At 40.5% G+C, this 19,613-nt stretch overlaps 1 long non-coding RNA gene across 1 annotated transcript; it reads right to left on the reverse strand.

The window, feature by feature from the left end:
- Positions 1 to 4,040: 4,040 nt before the first annotated feature.
- On the reverse strand, positions 4,041 to 5,472 carry LOC139837616 (uncharacterized). Its single transcript, XR_011754174.1, has 2 exons — positions 5,329 to 5,472; positions 4,041 to 4,252 (listed from the first exon to the last, which is right to left on the reverse strand). It is a non-coding gene; the product is annotated as an uncharacterized lncRNA (long non-coding RNA).
- Positions 5,473 to 19,613: the final 14,141 nt, after the last annotated feature.

The raw sequence follows: 19,613 nt of genomic DNA on the forward strand, positions 1-19,613 counted from the left end.
GAGGGTTCACTTCCCTTAATCAAAACACGTAGCTCTCCGTATGAACTATAACATAAAAATAGCACAACATAAACACACAATTCATAACAACATAATACAATCAAGGCAAACAATTTGGAAAACGCTCTATGGTATTAAGGTGTGTCATGAGGTTTGGCTTGCAAGGTATGGCTTTGGGAGATGGAATGGATGGGTCAAATACTTGGAAAGAAAATAGATCACTCTTGATACATTTGGTATAGATCAATTTTACTAAGTCAAATACTTAGAAAGAAAAGAGTATCCAAGTCAATTGCTTAGAAGGAAGATTGAAAAGGGCATATGGTTAAGGGCTGTTTGCTACACAAGGATGGATAATTAGAATGATGCTTATGTTAGAAATTCTCACAAGCATCGCAAGTGCAATTCAAAATGCAACTTGACATAGTGTGAAAACACTTATCAAAGTAGCACAAAGATCACACATAGCATCGCAAGTGCAATTCAAAATGAAACTTGACATAGAGTGAAAACACTTATCAAAGTAGCACAAAGATCACACATAGCATTGGGTATGAACTAATGATATATTGTACTACTCAAATAACTCATTCGAAATTTGAATAGTTCAAACTAAGTGGAACGGTTGAATGTCGTGAGATTGGATAGGCATGAATGATATTGGGATTCGCGGATCCTAATGGATAACAATGGTTCAACATATGTGATCTAGGATAGAGTATCTCCACCCCACTAGAGCAAGGTAAAATCTAAAATAGGACATGTCACACTTTACTCAAATAACTCAATTGTTATTTCAATAATATGGACTAGATAATATATTGTGGAGAGATGTGAGCATGGAGCATGATGAATGTGTCTAAATGATTTTCATAGTCGAAGAACGATATTGCAGATCCTAAAAATACCGCGAAAATAAATTGTGCAAAACCGACATGCAAAATGTCCAGAATGATCCACACATTTTGCTAATTCCAACGGTATAAAGTTTGTCAAAAACCGACGGGTAGAACTAAAGATATGAATTTTACATTTCGCGGTTAATTGCTAATGTTGTTCGAAAAGTTGTCCGAACAAGTTGCTCGGATGGAAAAACTTTCTACACGAAAGTTGTAGATAATCTAATTACAAACTTAACGGAAGAATCACTATTATAAATGGAGATATAGATCTAAAGTTATAGAATTTCAAAGTTGCTCATGAGCTAGATCAAACTACGAATTCCATCAGATCGATCGGTTGTCCAGCTAACCCAGCACACTTGGATTCAGATCTAACGTTCTAAATGGATCATCATCATCTACTCTGAACTTAGCACTTCAAATACAGACTTAACGTGAAGGAAACAAAATGGAATTACCGCGGCGGAATGTTGAAGGACGTCGAGGATGGCGCTGCCGGCGTTGTGCTGCTGCGTGTGTGTGTGCAGCGCAAGAGAGAGCAGCAGCGAGCTGCGTGAGAGGAAGAGAGAGAGCAGCACTGGGGCTGATTGTGTGTGTGCGTTTGGGGCATCCAGGAGCAGGGTATTTATAGGATGATGGGTTGTCCAGATGCAAAGAACTTCGGAGGAGGAAATCGCGGGCGGCAATCACGCGTAGGCGCGGCGGAAGCTGGGGGCGGTGCGGCGTAGGTGCGCTGCGCGCATGCTCGCGCGGGAGGCGAGCGAGGCGGCCGGGTGGGGCGGCAGCTGGGCCGTTCGGCCTGGTTCGGCTGACGCCTTTTTTTTTCTTCTTTTTCCCAGGATTTGAAAATACATTTTTGGAGGATAAAAATAATCAGAAAAATGCAAATGAGGTACCGTTGGATTCGTTATGAAAAACATTTTAATATGAGATCAATTTTGGGACAAAATATAAACCTTATAAATTCAAAATTTGGCATACCTGTCTATGTGGCTATACTGCCTTTTTAGGGTTTAAATGTTTTCTCAAAATAATGTTTATAATTTTCAAAATCCTCCAAACAAAATAGAATATTATTGGAAAATATTTTGAAACCAAAGGTTTATTAAAACTCTATTTTCAAAAATACCTTTTTAATAAACACAAAAGTTTTAATTCCTTGTGATATTTTTATTATGGAAAACAAACAAACACTCACTTTATTTTATTTTCACATTCCAAATTTTTGGGATGTGACAGACTACCACCCTTAAAAGAAATCTCGTCCTCGAGATTTGAAGAGGCTAGAAAGAAAATAGGTTTGGCATATGTCGAGGTGGGCTACCACCCTTAAAAGAAACTTTTGTAGCTAGACTAGGTCTTGGGTTCATGCTGGGGTCATCCTAGGTATGACTTGGCATTGGATCTTCTCTTTATAATTCTATGGTTTCTGTCCTCTAATAGGGGTTGTTTACATATAGTGAACAATATATCTCTTCACGGTGACTTGAGTAGGCTTCCTCATCGTTGGGATTCAAATTCATATGGGCTGGTTATTGAACTACTTTGACGGAAGGGATCACTCTTTGGGTCAAACGAAAAACCAAGGTGAGAGTACTTCAAGGCATCCTTCATCTTCTTACTTGAAGGTCTTCCACTATTTTTCATCTAGTGGTTGGGTCTTCAAACTCACCGTAGTCCTACGCTTGGCAGCACTTGCCTACTATAAGGGTATAATATTTCTCCATCCTAAGGTCCAGGCTTATCGCCGGCATATCTTTTGTAGGTATGTCTCTCTAGATTCGTAAAGTCAACATTACGGAAGCGAATAATAAGAGTAGTAGGAATGGTGATCAATCCATCCTGCACCCAGATCATTACTCCGTATTTGATTTATTGAATCTCGAATTCTAACACTTCGACAACCTCACAAGTTTGACAAAAACTTCCATGGAAAATTGAATCAATGTTTCAATCCCATTATTGAACTGTTTTGAAAATATTTCTATCGATCCCTAGCTAGGGTTTTGCGTATCTCTCAATCTACGCTTCTTCATCTTCATAGGAAACATCAAGGTTGGTTTCTCTACTCTCGTCTTCATGGCGAGTTGCCGAGAAAACATTTTCTGGGTTGGGTATAGATGAGAATAGATAGAAAGATTCTAAAGAAAAAAATTCCTACCCAAACACCACAGATCACAGTAATTCGGCAAATAACAATCATCTAACAAGCATCAAGAAACATTGCTCAAACAGAAACAAAATAGTATGGTCATACCACAAGTCGGTATGATCATAATAGTATCACAATGCCGTCATTACATAGCCTTTAAATGGAGGTCGAACTAAGGCTTCTTGGTTCACTTCAGGTAGCTCCACTATTCTGCAACATTTGTTTCCTCAGGGTTGGAATCTGACCGTCCTTGGCTTTATTGAGCTCCTCATAGACACAAAGTTTAAGGGAGATGTCTACCATGTCTCTTCGGAGCTGACTTATGGTAGTATTCAGATTAGTAGTCTCCTCCTTTTCTTCCTTGAGGTCCTTTTGGTTGTTGTGCAGCCTATACTTGAGTCTTTCTCCAAGTTCATTGATAGCTGCCCAGGAAACACATCTTGCGGAATCGAAGAAGGACGTGTGGAGTTCAGGGTTGGTGAACATCCAATGTTCCATTTTCTTGTGGTCGTCTTCTTCGTCCTTGTATAGATGAAGTTGTACCCACCAATACTCTTGCCCATCATCCATGACAGGAAATCCCTTGTACACTGATTCTCCTTTGAGTCCCATGCTCTCCATGATATTCTTTAATGCCTTTGGAAACTCAGTGTCACATTTCAGGGTCATGGTCATCACCGGTCCTTTCTTGAGGGATTCAATGAGGCTGGTCATCTAAGAAAAGAAGGGAAATGTTTCAGAATGATTGGGGATTAGAATATGAGAAAAATTTGAAGAAGCAATATTTGGTTAATTAAGACAAGGAAATTGGATTTGCGTTTCCTAGGGTCTTCCTATTTCTAATCCAAACCTAGAGTCACGAACCTACGGTCAACACAATGCTCTGATACCATCTGTAGCGACCTCACCTTTAAGGGGTGCCGATCTCTGTGCGTATCTGTGCTAGTCCCTGGATCAATCGCTAGCACACACAGTACAAGATGTAATACCAAGAAACAAAGGTCTTTATTACATCGTATGATCCAGAATTTACATAAAGGATTACAAATTGCATAGCACAAGGCTAGCATATCATCAGAGTTTCACAACGAATAAACATAGACAGCATGGAGTCCTTCGTCTTCATGTGCCACAGGCGAGCATGTTGAGGATAGACTCGTAACCCTAACCATCGTAACTCACTCGTCTTTCAAAACATCTGCAACATGAAAAGTTACAGCCACGAATGGTCAATACATTTGAATTGTATTGGCAAGATGACACTATAGTGGACTCAAATGGCAACCTAACACTTAAGTGTACATTTGGCTGGTAGAGCTCAGGCATAATTTGCATAAAGCCAGTTTTCTCCTATCATTTGTCAAATCATTTTCTTTCATACTAATTAAGCGGTACCATTGATTGAAATCAATGAACCTGGAAACCACCGGTAAATCCCCGGTGAATCCTCCTACCCATGATCAACTTGGTTTGGGCGAACTACCCCTGTAGACTCAGACCATAGACATGGCACGGGACCTACTAGCCGATAGTCACTTGCACCAATTGTCATAACCCTGTTCACCCAATCAAGTTTTATTTAAGAAGTTGGGATGAGGAGACTTTCGAACATGTGCCTTGTCAGTTCGCTCAAATTGTCCGTAACCAGGGACATGGCTAAGTACTTAGATTTACACTCTGCAGAGGTTGTACAAATTTACCCACATGACCTAGTCTATTCTTCTTCCATGATGCACATTTTGCTCAAATGGACAGATGTTGACTAGGACGAGACTTTTCCGAAGTAATCCCCCAGACCTTTCTCTACGGACCCGTACCAACCTACAATCCCCTACATCATCTGTCACGTAGGATCCGGGTTTTCACAACATACTCCGTCCAGCCAGAGCCCATATAGCATGTGGTTGTACGGTAAGCTAATGAGCAAGGTTGTCTAATATCTCTTTGTTCCTGGGTGGCCATCCACAAGTGCGATACACCTGGAGGTTCAGAGGTTCGACGACATGACCCCAGGGAACCACTCAACATAACCCATGCAATGCCACTTTCCACCCAGGTAGTTCATTGAATTTAGTTGTTTTTCCATAACCACTACTAAAACATTTTTATAGCATAGCTAAGCATCAACTAAATTCAATGGCGACAAAAAAATATAGTCAGGTGGAAGTAACTAACTACTGGGATTACAAAAGCAAAGCATACCCTAGACATACTACAAAAATTTCTACGGTGCATTGATAAAAACTGGGATAGTTGTGAGGGTGTGTCACTTGCCTTTTTGGTAGTCGAAGAGGGTTCACTTCCCTTAATCAAAACACGTAGCTCTCCGTATGAACTATAACATAAAAATAGCACAACATAAACACACAATTCATAACAACATAATACAATCAAGGCAAACAATTTGGAAAACGCTCTATGGTATTAAGGTGTGGCATGAGGTTTGGCTTGCAAGGTATGACTTTGGGAGATGGAATGGATGGGTCAAATACTTGGAAAGAAAATAGATCACTCTTGATACATTTGGTATAGATTAATTTTACTAAGTCAAATACTTAGAAAGAAAAGAGTATCCAAGTCAATTGCTTAGAAGGAAGATTGAAAAGGGCATATGGTTAAGGGCTGTTTGCTACACAAGGATGGATAATTAGAATGATGCTTATGTTAGAAATTCTCACAAGCATCGCAAGTGCAATTCAAAATGCAACTTGACATAGTGTGAAAACACTTATCAAAGTAGCACAAAGATCACACATAGCATCGCAAGTGCAATTCAAAATGCAACTGACATAGTGTGAAAACACTTATCAAAGTAGCACAAAGATCACACATAGCATTGGGTATGAACTAATGATATATTGTACTACTCAAATAACTCATTCGAAATTTGAATAGTTCAAACTAAGTGGAACGGTTGAATGTCGTGAGATTGGATAGGCATGAATGATATTGGGATTCGCGGATCCTAATGGATAACAATGGTTCAACATATGTGATCTAGGATAGAGTATCTCCACCCCACTAGAGCAAGGTAAAATCTAAAATAGGACATGTCACACTTTACTCAAATAACTCAATTGTTATTTCAATAATATGGACTAGATAATATATTGTGGAGAGATGTGAGCATGGAGCATGATGAATGTGTCTAAATGATTTTCATAGTCGAAGAACGATATTGCAGATCCTAAAAATACCGCGAAAATAAATTGTGCAAAACTGACATGCAAAATGTCCAAAATGATCCACACATTTTGCTAATTCCAACGGTATAAAGTTTGTCAAAACTCAAAAACCGACGGGTAGAAGTAAAGATATGAATTTTACAGTTCGCGGTTAAGTGCTAATGTTGTTCGAAAAGTTGTCCGAACAAGTTGCTCGGATGGAAAAACTTTCTACACGAAAGTTGTAGATAATCTAATTACAAACTTAACGGAAGAATCACTATTATAAATGGAGATATAGATCTAAAGTTATAGAATTTCAAAGTTGCTCATGAGCTAGATCAAACTACGAATTCCATCAGATCGATCGGTTGTCCAGCTAACCCAGCACACTTGGATTCAGATCTAACGTTCTAAATGGATCATCATCATCTACTCTGAACTTAGCACTTCAAATACAGACTTAACGTGAAGGAAACAAAATGGAATTACCGCGGCGGAATGTTGAAGGACGTCGAGGATGGCGCTGCCGGCGTTGTGCTGCTGCGTGTGTGTGTGTGCAGCGCAAGAGAGAGCAGCAGCGAGCTGCGTGAGAGGAAGAGAGAGAGCAGCACTGGGGCTGATTGTGTGTGTGCGTTTGGGGCATCCAGGAGCAGGGTATTTATAGGCTGATGGGTTGTCCAGATGCAAAGAACTTCGGAGGAGGAAATCGCGGGCGGCAATCACGCGTAGGCGCGGCGGAAGCTGGGGGCGGTGCGGCGTAGGTGCGCTGCGCGCGTGCTCGCGTGGGAGGCGAGCGAGGCGGCCGGGTGGGGCGGCAGCTGGGCCGTTCGGCCTGGTTCGGCTGACGCCTTTTTTTTTTCTTCTTTTTACCAGGATTTGAAAATACATTTTTTGAGGATAAAAATAATCAGAAAAATGCAAATGAGGTACCGTTGGATTCGTTATGAAAAACATTTTAATATGAGATCAATTTTGGGACAAAATATAAACCTTATAAATTCAAAATTTGGCATACCTGTCTATGTGGCTATACTGCCTTTTTAGGGTTTAAATGTTTTCTCAAAATAATGTTTATAGTTTTCAAAATCCTCCAAACAAAATAGAATATTATTGGAAAATATTTTGAAACCAAAGGTTTATTAAAACTCTATTTTCAAAAATACCTTTTTAATAAACACAAAAGTTTTAATTCCTTGTGAAATTTTTATTATGGAAAACAAACAAACACTCACTTTATTTTATTTCACATTCCAAATTTTTGGGATGTGACATCCGCATAACCTGATTTACTTTCAGAAATAATAGAAGAAATTTGGAAGGATTCCTCATTTTCATTAATTAGTTCAAAACACACAGCGGTCCTATCATAATTTGGCAAGGTGTCATCTTCTAAAATATTTTGTATGTAAGTATTTGTATAGCTATTATCAATGCAATAAGAAAAACACCCATGCAGGACATCATCAATATCAAGATCATTAATATCTAACAAAGAAATTTTCCTTGATAACTCTTCACACCACAAAAATAAAGTGAGTTCATCATGCTGATTAGGAGTAATTTCATCATCACAATACAAATTTGCATCACTCATTGGGTTCAAATTATCATTGGTGGAGCATTGAAAATTAAAATGACCAACTTCATGGCAAACTTCACAAATAAAAGGATGGAGGGCACAAACTTTTTTACCAAGATCATCTAGAGCCCTAGCCCACTTTCTAGTTTTTTCATTAATATGATGGATACAATATTCATCTTTGATTTGATTAATTCCACAAGGTCTATGCATTCCACAAAAATTAACATGCTTATAGGAAATAGCATTCTTAGGAGTTTGAGCATGCTTATTGCAATCATTAACAACAATTTCATCCTTCATGCAAGCCTCTTTAAAAGGTTCATGATACTTATCAAAATTCTTTTTAGGCAATTCAAAATGAGAAGCAAAGGCTTTATAAAGATTTGCAGCAACTTGAGAGTCAAGACCATAAGTAGCACTAATATCTCAAAATTTATCAGTATCCATAAAAGCTTCAATGCATTCATAATCATAATTTATACCTGACTCTTCACCTTTGTTGTTCTCCCATCCTTTAGCATTCTCCTCAATCCGATCAAGAAGATCCCACCTTGCTTCAACCTCCTTGCTTGTGAAAGATCCCTCTGAACAGGCATCCAGATAGTCCTTGTGTTATTCTGAAAGCCTCGCATAAAAATTATTAACAATAACATTACGGGGGAGCTCATGAATGGGACATTTGAGCATTAGTGACTTCAATCTCCCCCATGCTTGAGAAATACTCTCTCCATCACGAGGATAAAAGTTATAAATATAATTCCTATCAATATGCACTTCATGAGGAGGATAAAATTTAGAATAAAAGAGAGGTACAATTTCCTCCCAACCAAGAGAATGACTATTCTTCAACAATTTATACCAATGCGCCGCTTTACCAGACAGCGAAAAAGAGAATAGCTTCTTCCTCTCTTCATCCATAGAGATACCTGCACACTTGAATAACCCGCATAATCCATGCAAAAACAGTAAATGATCTCCAGGATGGACAGTTCCATCCCCTTCATAGCGGTTATCAATAACACGTTCAATAATTTTCATGGGTATCTTGAAAGCAGTACTTGCAGTTGGTGGACAAGCATCATTAGAGTTATCGCATATGGGAGATAAAGCATTATCAGAACAAATTTTCTCCCCTAAAGATGGGAAACTAAAAAGATCACAAAAACTAGCTTCCCCAAGCTTAGACTTATCCATAGCATTAGCAGTGATTGCGTTCATACTAATAACATTGCTACTAGCATGCAATTGAGACTCCATAGGTTCTTTAATTTTCGCATCACACAATTCATGTCTTAACTTAGGAAATAAATTAAAAAGCTCATAGTTGTATTCCATTATGCCTTACTAGTGTAAAACAAGAAACAAAAAGATGCAATTGCAGGATCTAAAGGAAATAGCTTCGAGTACTTACAACGGCGAAAATAGCTTAGTAGCCGAGATCCGGAGTGTGAGTACCTTTTACCTTTCCTCCCCGGCAACGGCGCCAGAAAATAGCTTGATGTCTACGGGTGCTTCTATTCTTGTAGACAGTGTTGGGCCTCCAAGAGCAGAGGTTTGTAGAACAGCAACAGTTTTCCCTTAAGTGGATCACCCAAGGTTTATCGAACTCAGGGAGAAGAGGTCAAAGATATCCCTCTCAAGCAACCCTGCAACCACAAAGCAAGAAGTCTCTTGTGTCCCCAACACACCTAATAGGTGCACTAGTTCGGCGAAGAGATAGTGAGATGCAAGTAATATGGATGAGTATGAGTGGTAATAGCAATCTGAATAAAATATGGCAGCGAGTAAACATGCAACAAAACAGTAAACAAACGGAGATTCGATGCTTGGAAGCAAGGCCCAGGGATCCTGCTTTCACTAGTGGACACTCTCAATAATGATCACATAATAGAACCACTCTACACCCTCTTGTTGGATGATCAACACCACTAACTGTGTAGGATTACACGAACCCTCAATGCCGGAGTTAACAAGCTCCACAGTATTCGATATTCATGTTTAAATAACCTTAGAGTGCAAGATAGATCAACACAATTACACCGAGAACTAACATAGCATGCACACTGTCACCATCACACTATGAAGGAGGCATAGATCACATCAAAACTATCATAGCAATAGTTAACTTCATAATCTACAAGAGATCACAATCATAGCCCACGCCAAGTACTACAAGATGCACACACTGTCACCATTACACCGTGCAGGAGGAATAAACTACTTTAATAACATCACTAGAGTAGCACATAGATGATATTCAACTAGATCACATAAAGAGAGAGATGAACCACATAGCTACAGCGGAGCCCTCAGCCCCGGGGGTGAATTACTCCCTCCTCATCATGGAGACAGCGATGGCGGTGAAGATGGCGGTGGAGACGGCGGTGGAGATGACTCCGGGGGCAATTCCCCATCCCGGCAGGGTGCCGGAACAGAGACTTCTGTCCCCCGAATTGGAGTTTCGCGATGGCGGCGGCTCTGGATGGTTTTCTCTGGTTTCGTCGAACGTGGTCGAGGTTTTAGGTCAGGGACGACTAAATAGGCGAAGAGGCGGAGTCGGAGGGGCCACGGGGTGCCCACACACTAGGGGGGCGCGCCCCCCCTGGGCCGCGCCGCCCTGTGGGGTGGGGCCCCCTGGCTCCCCTCTGGCCTTTCTCCGGTGCTCTGGAAGCTTCCGGGAATTATAAGATCTTCGGTGTTGATTTCGTCCGATTCCGAAAATATTTCCTTACTAGGATTTCTGAAACCAAAAACAGCAGAAAACAGCAACTGGCCTTTCGGCATCTCGTCAATAGGTTAGTTCCAGAAAACGCATAAATATGACATATAATGTGTATAAAACATGTAGATATCATCAATAATGTGGCATGGAACATAAGAAATTATCGATACGTCGGAGACGTATCACGCACCAAAGTTGATGGTGTTGGGCTTTGCGTCGTACCCTGGCTGCCAACTTGTTATTGGACGCATAAACTTTTTGGTAGAACAACCTTCTTCTTGTTGAATTAACTCACATTTTTGTTAGTTTTTTTTGACATATGTACCATTGTCCTGTAGAGGATGATGCCCATAAGCTTGGAACATTCTCTGTGCACAGTGAAGAACTTGGTTCTAAAATCTGACGGCCCTCATCTGGATCAACTACTTGCATTTCTTAGATGCTTTCCCTGCACGGAGAAGCTATATATCAAGGTAAATTCGTTGTTGTTAACTGTTTACCACTATGAGCAAAAAGTGTAGAGTTACATGGAGTTAACCTATTATTAGCCTAGATCAATTGAACAATATTTTGTACTAGAAGAACATCCACAATGGAGTTATATTATGTTGTTTCAAAACTAAACTTCTTGTCATACAATGTGTTGTATCTTGTGCATCTATGAAGTTTCATATAAACACATGATAATATGTGATCTGTGTAAAAAAGATTAGACATATGTAAATAGTGTGACTTACTATTTACACATCATTTGTTCTTTTTTGTGTAGATCACATATTATCATATTTTTGGATGAAACTTCACAGAAGCACATGATAGAACACAATGTATGTCCAGACTTTTAGTTTACATTTTTTTTTGGAAACTTGGAAGTGTCAAAAGAAAAATGGGCTGCACCCGCAATTAGTTGCTGATTGGAGTTTCCCATGTTGGTAACCTTTCCCCAACCTTACAATGACAATAACAGATGTAAAAAAGTGCATCTATCAAATTGGAATGTGTCAGGGGATTATGTTGTTCCACGGTCCTTAGTTAACACATGATTCAACTCACCTGAGATATTCATTAGTTGACAGCTATGAAGTACTTTGTTATTGTACTGACTACTTAATTTGACTTCTTTGCAGTTTTATAGAACCGGCGATAAGGTTCATGTGCTGCATAATGAGCCAGCCTGTCCCATTGAATGCCTTGATCTCCATGTCAAAGAAATTTCGATTTCTGACTACCGAGGAAGGAGAAATGATGTTATTGTCTCCAGGTTCTTTATGCAGAACACTAGAATGCTCAAAGTAATGAAATTTGGTGTAACAAATTATCACAATAAGATCTGGTGGGATACCCAGTTCAAGCGCCTAGACCTGAAGAACACCGCTTCTAGAGATGCTGATTTTCAGTTTGGATATTTACCATCCTTAGATAAGTTCAGCTCGGACGGTGTTCGTAGCTGCTTGATACATGACTTGTCAGTGGCTGATCCCTTTGCTAGAGAGATATATGCAAGATTTGGGCCAATTTCTGCATAGTGTTACTTTAACTCCCTATATTTTGTACTGGTCTGAACAATATACTTTATCACTTGGTTAATGTACTTCAGACTTGATGTTATTCTTGTGAACATGGTCTAATATTCTAATGCTTTCGGGATGTATGTACTACTAGTGATATATATAGAAGCTAGCAATTGGTTGACAGAATCTACTAAAAAAAGCCTGTAACGGATGTTCACATTCAGTTCGTCAATGCTATATCATGTATGCTTGACGAAGGCGATAATAGAACCGCCGCAGAACACCGACTGAACAAAACGAATGATGAACGATGCTTCTGTTTAAATATGTTTGTCAGTAACACCCTATTTGTCCATTTCTATTGTTGCAGCAAACCTGAAGCTGCCGTTTGTAATCCCGCCACCGGTGGTGGATTGTCAGCCTTACGAGTGGTTCCTGTGAAATGACCACAACACTTGATAAATGGGTTGTCCCTACTGACATTACAGCTTTGTTTGCAGGCTGAAACTAAGACAAAACAAGTTAAAATGCAATACAATACACGGCAAACAAACAACACTGTTGACATAATTTTGAAAGAACCATGGGCATATATAACAAAGAAACCAGTTAAGCCACATGCCTCTTAGAACAAACCAAACTAGATCATGGCGATGATGTATACAATTAACCAAGCAACTAGACATCATGTGCCCAATAACGAAGCCAGGTCACTGCACAGAAGAAATCTAGCAAATAGCCAAATACAGTCAAAACATGTGCATGTTGGATTGGATACAATTAGGAAAATAATGTATGATTGATTTAAGCATGCTCAGATAGTGCCTTCGACAACGTAGAAGGTCAATGCAACAATTAATTGTATGGCTTGTATGAAGTGCCATAACATTTAAATTAAGCATAACGAGGCATTGCTTAATCTGAGAACTGAGTGCTAGCTCAGTGGCAAGGCTTGCGAGTGCACAGCCAGCCCACCCGGGTTCGAGTACCAACGGGACCGAATTAAACACGAATGAAGCGAGATGTCAGTACAAGTAGTGGCAATAGAAATGCAAAATCCATAACAGGGCCAATGACAATATTCACTTGCCAACAAAATCTAAGGCTTTAAAATAGTGTAATCCCACGAAAGGGTATCATGGTATCATTTAATCTCAGCCATCTCACCCCTAATACCAAACATGTCTCATTTAATCTCAGACGTTCTTTTGTTTTGCTCAAGAAAACATTTTTGTTTTGGAAGTTTATAGAAGCACAAGCCATCGTCTACATTGGCACTGTGTTATGAAAAATATCATCTTCATCGTACATGGTTATGTGAAGATATTGATATATAATTCTGTGCTAGGAAAACAAATAGCAATTACTATGTTACAAGAACCATCTTCAAGCTCGAAGATACGAAGTTCATTGGTCCACCAACCAAGGCTGATAAAATATTATATATTAATTTAGTACTAATATTTCGTATTTACTCATATTAAGGTCTAACTTTTTTCCCCATGACAAACCAGTTTTGATATAAAATCTAACAGTGGCCATGTGTGGGTCACATAAAAAGTATTGAGGTAGTAAATTTATACATAGATATTGGATAATGTATTTTAAATTTCAAAAAATATGGTAGAAATATGTAAATTAGATAGTCTTGCCGTGCAATATGCATGCCGCAAAAGGTAAGATAGATCCTAAAAAATTCTCGACTCTAATCACAAAATTATACATAATCCTAATGGGGTGTCCATGAAAAAGTTTTGTCACTTTCGTATTAGGGTATACTTCTATTTCATACTGACTAAAAAACTTAATTGTAATGAACTCACATATTACTCCTTCCATTACTTCTTTTAGGGTGTATTAGTTTTTCAAAAGCCAAACTTTAGGCTTTGTGACTAATTTTAGCAAAAAATAATAATTATCAACATCAAATAAAATATGGAAATATATTTTAAAATTATATATGTCGTGACGTGCAAAGCACGTGCTACTTACTAGTAGATTACTAGAAAATGAATGAAGCAATTGAACATGGAGCATATTATATAAACAGCCAGATCATTTGAATATGGATATACCACATCATGTCAATGGGACTCAGAAAAACAAAGCTAGACATTTAAACAAGTAATATAACTATTTTTTTCACAATGTTTCAAGTAGAATAGGAAGCTAGGTTAGGAATAAAGCAATCATGTTTCAAGTAGAATAGGAAGCTAGGTTAGGAATAAAGCAATCATGTTTCAAGTAGAATAGGAAGCTAGGTTAGGAATAAAGCAATAAAAAAACACGAAGTGCATCATTTCAGCTAGGATCATTTCTATCAAACTTCATGCACTAGCCATGGAACAACAGGCAAACTCAATGAAGCAACAGGCAAATAATTAACATAATAGAATTTTAGGACTTGTTTAACGTAGCCAAATCATGTAACTTATACCCAGGCATGCCAGATGCCAGATGGGTCAAAGGCAGTGTGCAATGTTCCATATTGTCATTGTTTATATTTTATTAGATTCCATTAGGCAACTTAGGTAGTGCAACATACAGAAAATGATGCAATTGAACTACGCACAGGAGGTAAATTAACATTCCAAAAAAACAGGGAACTTACGTGAGCTTTTTTTTGAGTCACACGGACCTCATCAGGTACTTGGGCAGAAGAACCTGGTGCCACACAGTTTCTCCTCTGCATGAAGGAGAGGCCAATTGTAAACAGAAACAGGATCCAAGATATAGAAGTTTGCATTAAGCAATATACAAAAAACAGCAGGTACTTACATGATTATAGGCGAGCTTTACTCTACGTTTCTGAGTGTAAGATGTGCCTGCTGCACGTGTAATAACAACAAACAGTTACGAGTCAAGGATTTGCTATAACTAAATTGACACCAAACAGTAGTAGAAACATTATGACGTGCATAAACATGTAATACAGGATCGCAGAAAGATATCAAACATGATGTAACTATAGCAGTAGCCTACGGCCAAATAGTGAGAAATTGTAATCGTGTCAATGGTGGACTTGTATAGCCTACCCCAACTTGTTTGGGAATAAAGGCTTTGTTGTTGTTGTTGTTGTTGTTGTTGTTGTTGTTGTTGTTGTTGTTGTTGTTGTTGTCAATCGTGGACATGTAGAGCATTCAACGGCTCATGATTGGTGGCTCATATTTTGTAGAGTTTCAGCGAATGGGTGGGTTAGGTCACTCAGACCACCACACTCTGTATTTATATCATCTGAGTTAGGGTTACAATACCACTGGACATGGGCCTCTATGGGCCTCACACTGGATACAATATTACTACAGCGCTACTACTAAACTCACTCATGGTCCAACACACCCCCTCAAGATGATCATGGGTAAACAACCATGGCCATCTTGCAACAACATGACACATATGACAACTACGAGTAATGAACTTTCAGCATAACTCCTAGGATACATGACAGCATTGCACTTTCCATCATCTTGTCATCTCGATTCATCTCTTCATCAGCAGCAAAGACATCCAGCTTCAACCATCTGGGATACGCACAACTCCTAACCATACACGTCCTCAACAACCCCGGCTGCCTCACCACACAAGTTCCGCAGAACCATCCACACTCGCCTCAATGTCCTCAGCCTCTCTTCTCCACTCTGCCCGGCCACTGACCTCTTCCGTCTCTCCCACAAACCCCCAGCCAACTCCTGCCTCAACCATCCACTCCTCAAGCACCCATGCCTATCCCCCGGTCAGGCCTCAACCAGTCTCACCTCAGGCACGCATGCCTTTCCCCTGGACATATCCACAACCATCACCATCACCACTAAACCGCAGCCTCATCAACTCCATCACGACTCAACCGCAGCCTCATCAACTCCATCACAACATATCCTCACAGCCTCACATCTCCATTTTCTCCTCACTTCCACTCGGATGGCGCCTCGTTTGCGCGCCCTGGCCAACCTGGTAGACCGCACCTGGCCACATCGACCGGCTCGCGCTGGTCAACGTCCAGCACCAACCTCCGGCTCCTCCCTGCGCTCAAAGGCTCGGCCCACTCCGCACGCCTCCAACATCTCCCCCTCGCACGGATCCAGATCTCTCTTCCACGGATTCACTTCCTCTTCTCTCCTTTCTAAACCAAAACGACCTTGACCCTCTTCTTTGTCCCCGCGCGAGCAGCCGCCGATCTCACACAACTCACATCGCTGTGTGTGATAGCCGCAACCCACGCAGAGCACCTGATGTGGCCTCCCGCCGCCTGGATTTCTACATCTCAACGGTGGTTTTTGTGGTCAAAGGAAGAACTTGTATGGTACTGTTTGGGGCGGCTAGCACTAGCAGGAAGGAAACCTAGGCTCTGATACCATGTAGAGTTTCAGCAAATGGGTGGGTTAGGTCACGGAAAAAAAATACTTATGCGTCGTGTTTAAATCTAAAGGATGAGGTGGTTACCAACGAAAGCACTTGTAAGTTAAAAATATACTAGCACGAATTCAGAAATACAGTCAGCTGCAATACTCCTAACAGAACAAAACATGCAGGGATGTCTGGTTACCTATTTCTGGGCGGCGTTTAGACATGTTCCGCGTTCTTACGGGTGACGTGGAGGTCGGCGAGGGGACTGCTGTTGCGGTGGGTGCCGGGGAAGCAGATCTTGCGGGGTCGGAGAAGGACATGCTGGGCGGTCGATGAAGTGTTCACCGCGCCGGCCGAAGTAGAAGGTCGGTGAAGCAGATGATGTGCAGTGCACGGGGACGTCGGTGTCGGCGAAGCTGGTCAGGTGCGGTGGTTGATACGTCTCCAACGTATCGATAATTTCTTATGTTCCATGCCACATTATTGATGTTATCTACATGTTTTATGCACACTTTATGTCATATTCGTGCATTTTCTGGAACTAGCCTATTAACAAGATGCCAAAGTGCCAGTTGCTGTTTTCTGCTGTTTTTGGTTTCAGAAATCCTAGTAACGAAATATTCTCAGAATTGGACGAAATCAACGCCCAGGGTCCTATTTTGCCACGAAGCTTCCAGAAGTCCGAAGAGGAGACGAAGTGGGGCCACGAGGTGCCCAAACCCTAGGGCGGCGCGGCCCCCCCTTGGCCGCGCGGCCCTATGGTGTGGGGCCCTCGTGTGGCCCCCTGACCTGCCCTTCCGCCTACTTAAAGCCTCCGTCGCGAAACCCCCAGTACCGAGAGCCACGATACGGAAAACCTTCCAGAGACGCCGCCATCGCCGATCCCATCTCGGGGGATCCAGGAGATCGCCTCCGTCACCCTGCCGGAGAGGGGATTCATCTCCCGGAGGACTCTACGCCGCCATGGTCGCCTCCGGAGTGATGTGTGAGTAGTCTACCCCTGGAATATGGGTCCATAGCAGTAGCTAGATGGTTGTCTTCTCCCCATTGTGCTTAATTGTTGGATCTTGTGAGCTGCCTAACATGATCAAGATCATCTATCTGTAATTCTATATGTTGCGTTTGTTGGGATCCGATGAATAGAGAATACTTGTTATGTTGATTATCAAAGTTATGTCTATGTGTTGTTTATGATCTTGCATGCTCTCCATTATTAGTAGATGCTCTGGCCAAGTTGATGCTAGTAACTCCAAGAGGGAGTATTTATGCTCGATAGTGGGTTCATGTCTCCGTGAATCTGGAGGGGTGACAAGAACCTCTAAGGTTATGGATGTGCTGTTGCCAATAGGGATAAAACATTGGTGCTATGTTCAAGGATGTAGTCACTAATTACATTACGCGCAATACTTAATGCAATTGTCTGTTGTTAGCAACTTAATACTGGAGGGGGTTCGGATGATAACCTGAAGGTGGACTTTTTAGGCATAGATGCATGCTGGATGGCGGTCTATGTACTTTGTCGTAATGCCCAATTAAATCTCACTATACTCATCATAATATGTATGTGCATGGTCATGCCCTCTTTATTTGTCAATTGCCCAACTGTAATTTGTTCACCCAACATGCTGTTTATCTTATGGGAGAGACACCTCTAGTGAACTGTGGACCCCGGTCCAATTCTCTATACTGAAATACAATCTACTGCAATACTGTTCTACTGTTTTCTGCAAACAATATTCTTCCACACAATACGGTTAATCCTTTGTTACAGCAAGCCGGTGAGATTGACAACCTCACTGTTTCGTTGGGGCAAAGTACTTTGGTTGTGTTGTGCAGGTTCCACGTTGGCGCCGGAATCCCTGGTGTTGCGCCGCACTACATCCCGCCGCCATCAACCTTCAACGTGCTTCTTGGCTCCTCCTGGTTCGATAAACCTTGGTCTCTTTCTGAGGGAAAACTTGCTGCTGTGCGCATCATACCTTCCTCTTGGGGTTCCCAACGAACGTGTGAGTTACACGCCATCAAGCTCTTTTAAGTGCCGTTGCCGGGAGATCAAGACACGCTGCAAGGGAGTCTCCACTTCTCAATCTCTTTACTTTGTTTTTGTCTTGCTTAGTTTTATTTACTACTTTGTTTGCTGCACTAAATCAAAATACAAAAAAATTAGTTGCTAGTTTTACTTTATTTGCTATCTTGTTTGCTATATCAAAAACACAAAAAAATTAGTTACTTGCATTTACTTTATCTAGTTTGCTTTATTTACTGTTGCTAAAATGGCCAACCCTGAAAATACTAAGTTGTGTGACTTCACAACCACAAATAATAATGATTTCTTATGCACACCTATTGCTCCACCTGCTACTACAGCAGAATTCTTTGAAATTAAACTGCTTTCTCGAATCTTGTTATGCGAGAGCAATTTTCTGGTGTTAGTTCTGATGATGCTGCTGCCCATCTTAATAATTTTGTTGAATTGTGTGAAATGCAAAAGTATAAAGATGTAGATGGTGACATTATAAAATTAAAATTGTTCCCTTTCTCATTAAGAGGAAGAGCTAAAGATTGGTTGCTATCTCTGCCTAAGAATAGTATTGATTCATGGACTAAATGCAAGGATGCTTTTATTGGTAGATATTATCCCCCTGCTAAAATTATATCTTTGAGGAGTAGCATAATGAATTTTAAACAATTAGATACTGAACATGTTGGACAAGCATGGGAAAGAATGAAATCTCTGGTTAAAAATTGCCCAACCCATGGACTGACTACTTGGATGATCATCCAAACCTTCTATGCAGGACTAAATTTTTCTTCGCGGAATTTATTGGATTCAGCTGCTGGAGGTACCTTTATGTCCATCACTCTTGGTGAAGCAACAAAGCTTCTTGATAATATGATGATCAACTACTCTGAATGGCACACGGAAAGAGCTCCACAAGGTAAGAAGGTAAATTCTGTCGAAGAAACCTCTTCCTTGAGTGATAAGATTGATGCTACTATGTCTATGCTTGTGAATGATAGGACAAATGTTGATCCTAATAATGTTCCATTAGCTTCATTGGTTGCACAAGAAGAACATGTTGATGTGAATTTCATTAAAAATAATAATTTCAACAACAATGCTTATCGGAACAATTCTAGTAATAACTATAGGCCATATCCTTATAATAATGGCAACGGCTATGCTAATTCTTATGGGAATTCTTACAACAATAATAGGAGTTCACCCCCTG

This window comes from Lolium perenne, chromosome 3 (assembly GCF_019359855.2).
Source record: "Lolium perenne isolate Kyuss_39 chromosome 3, Kyuss_2.0, whole genome shotgun sequence".
NCBI classification, from domain to species: domain Eukaryota; kingdom Viridiplantae; phylum Streptophyta; class Magnoliopsida; order Poales; family Poaceae; genus Lolium; species Lolium perenne.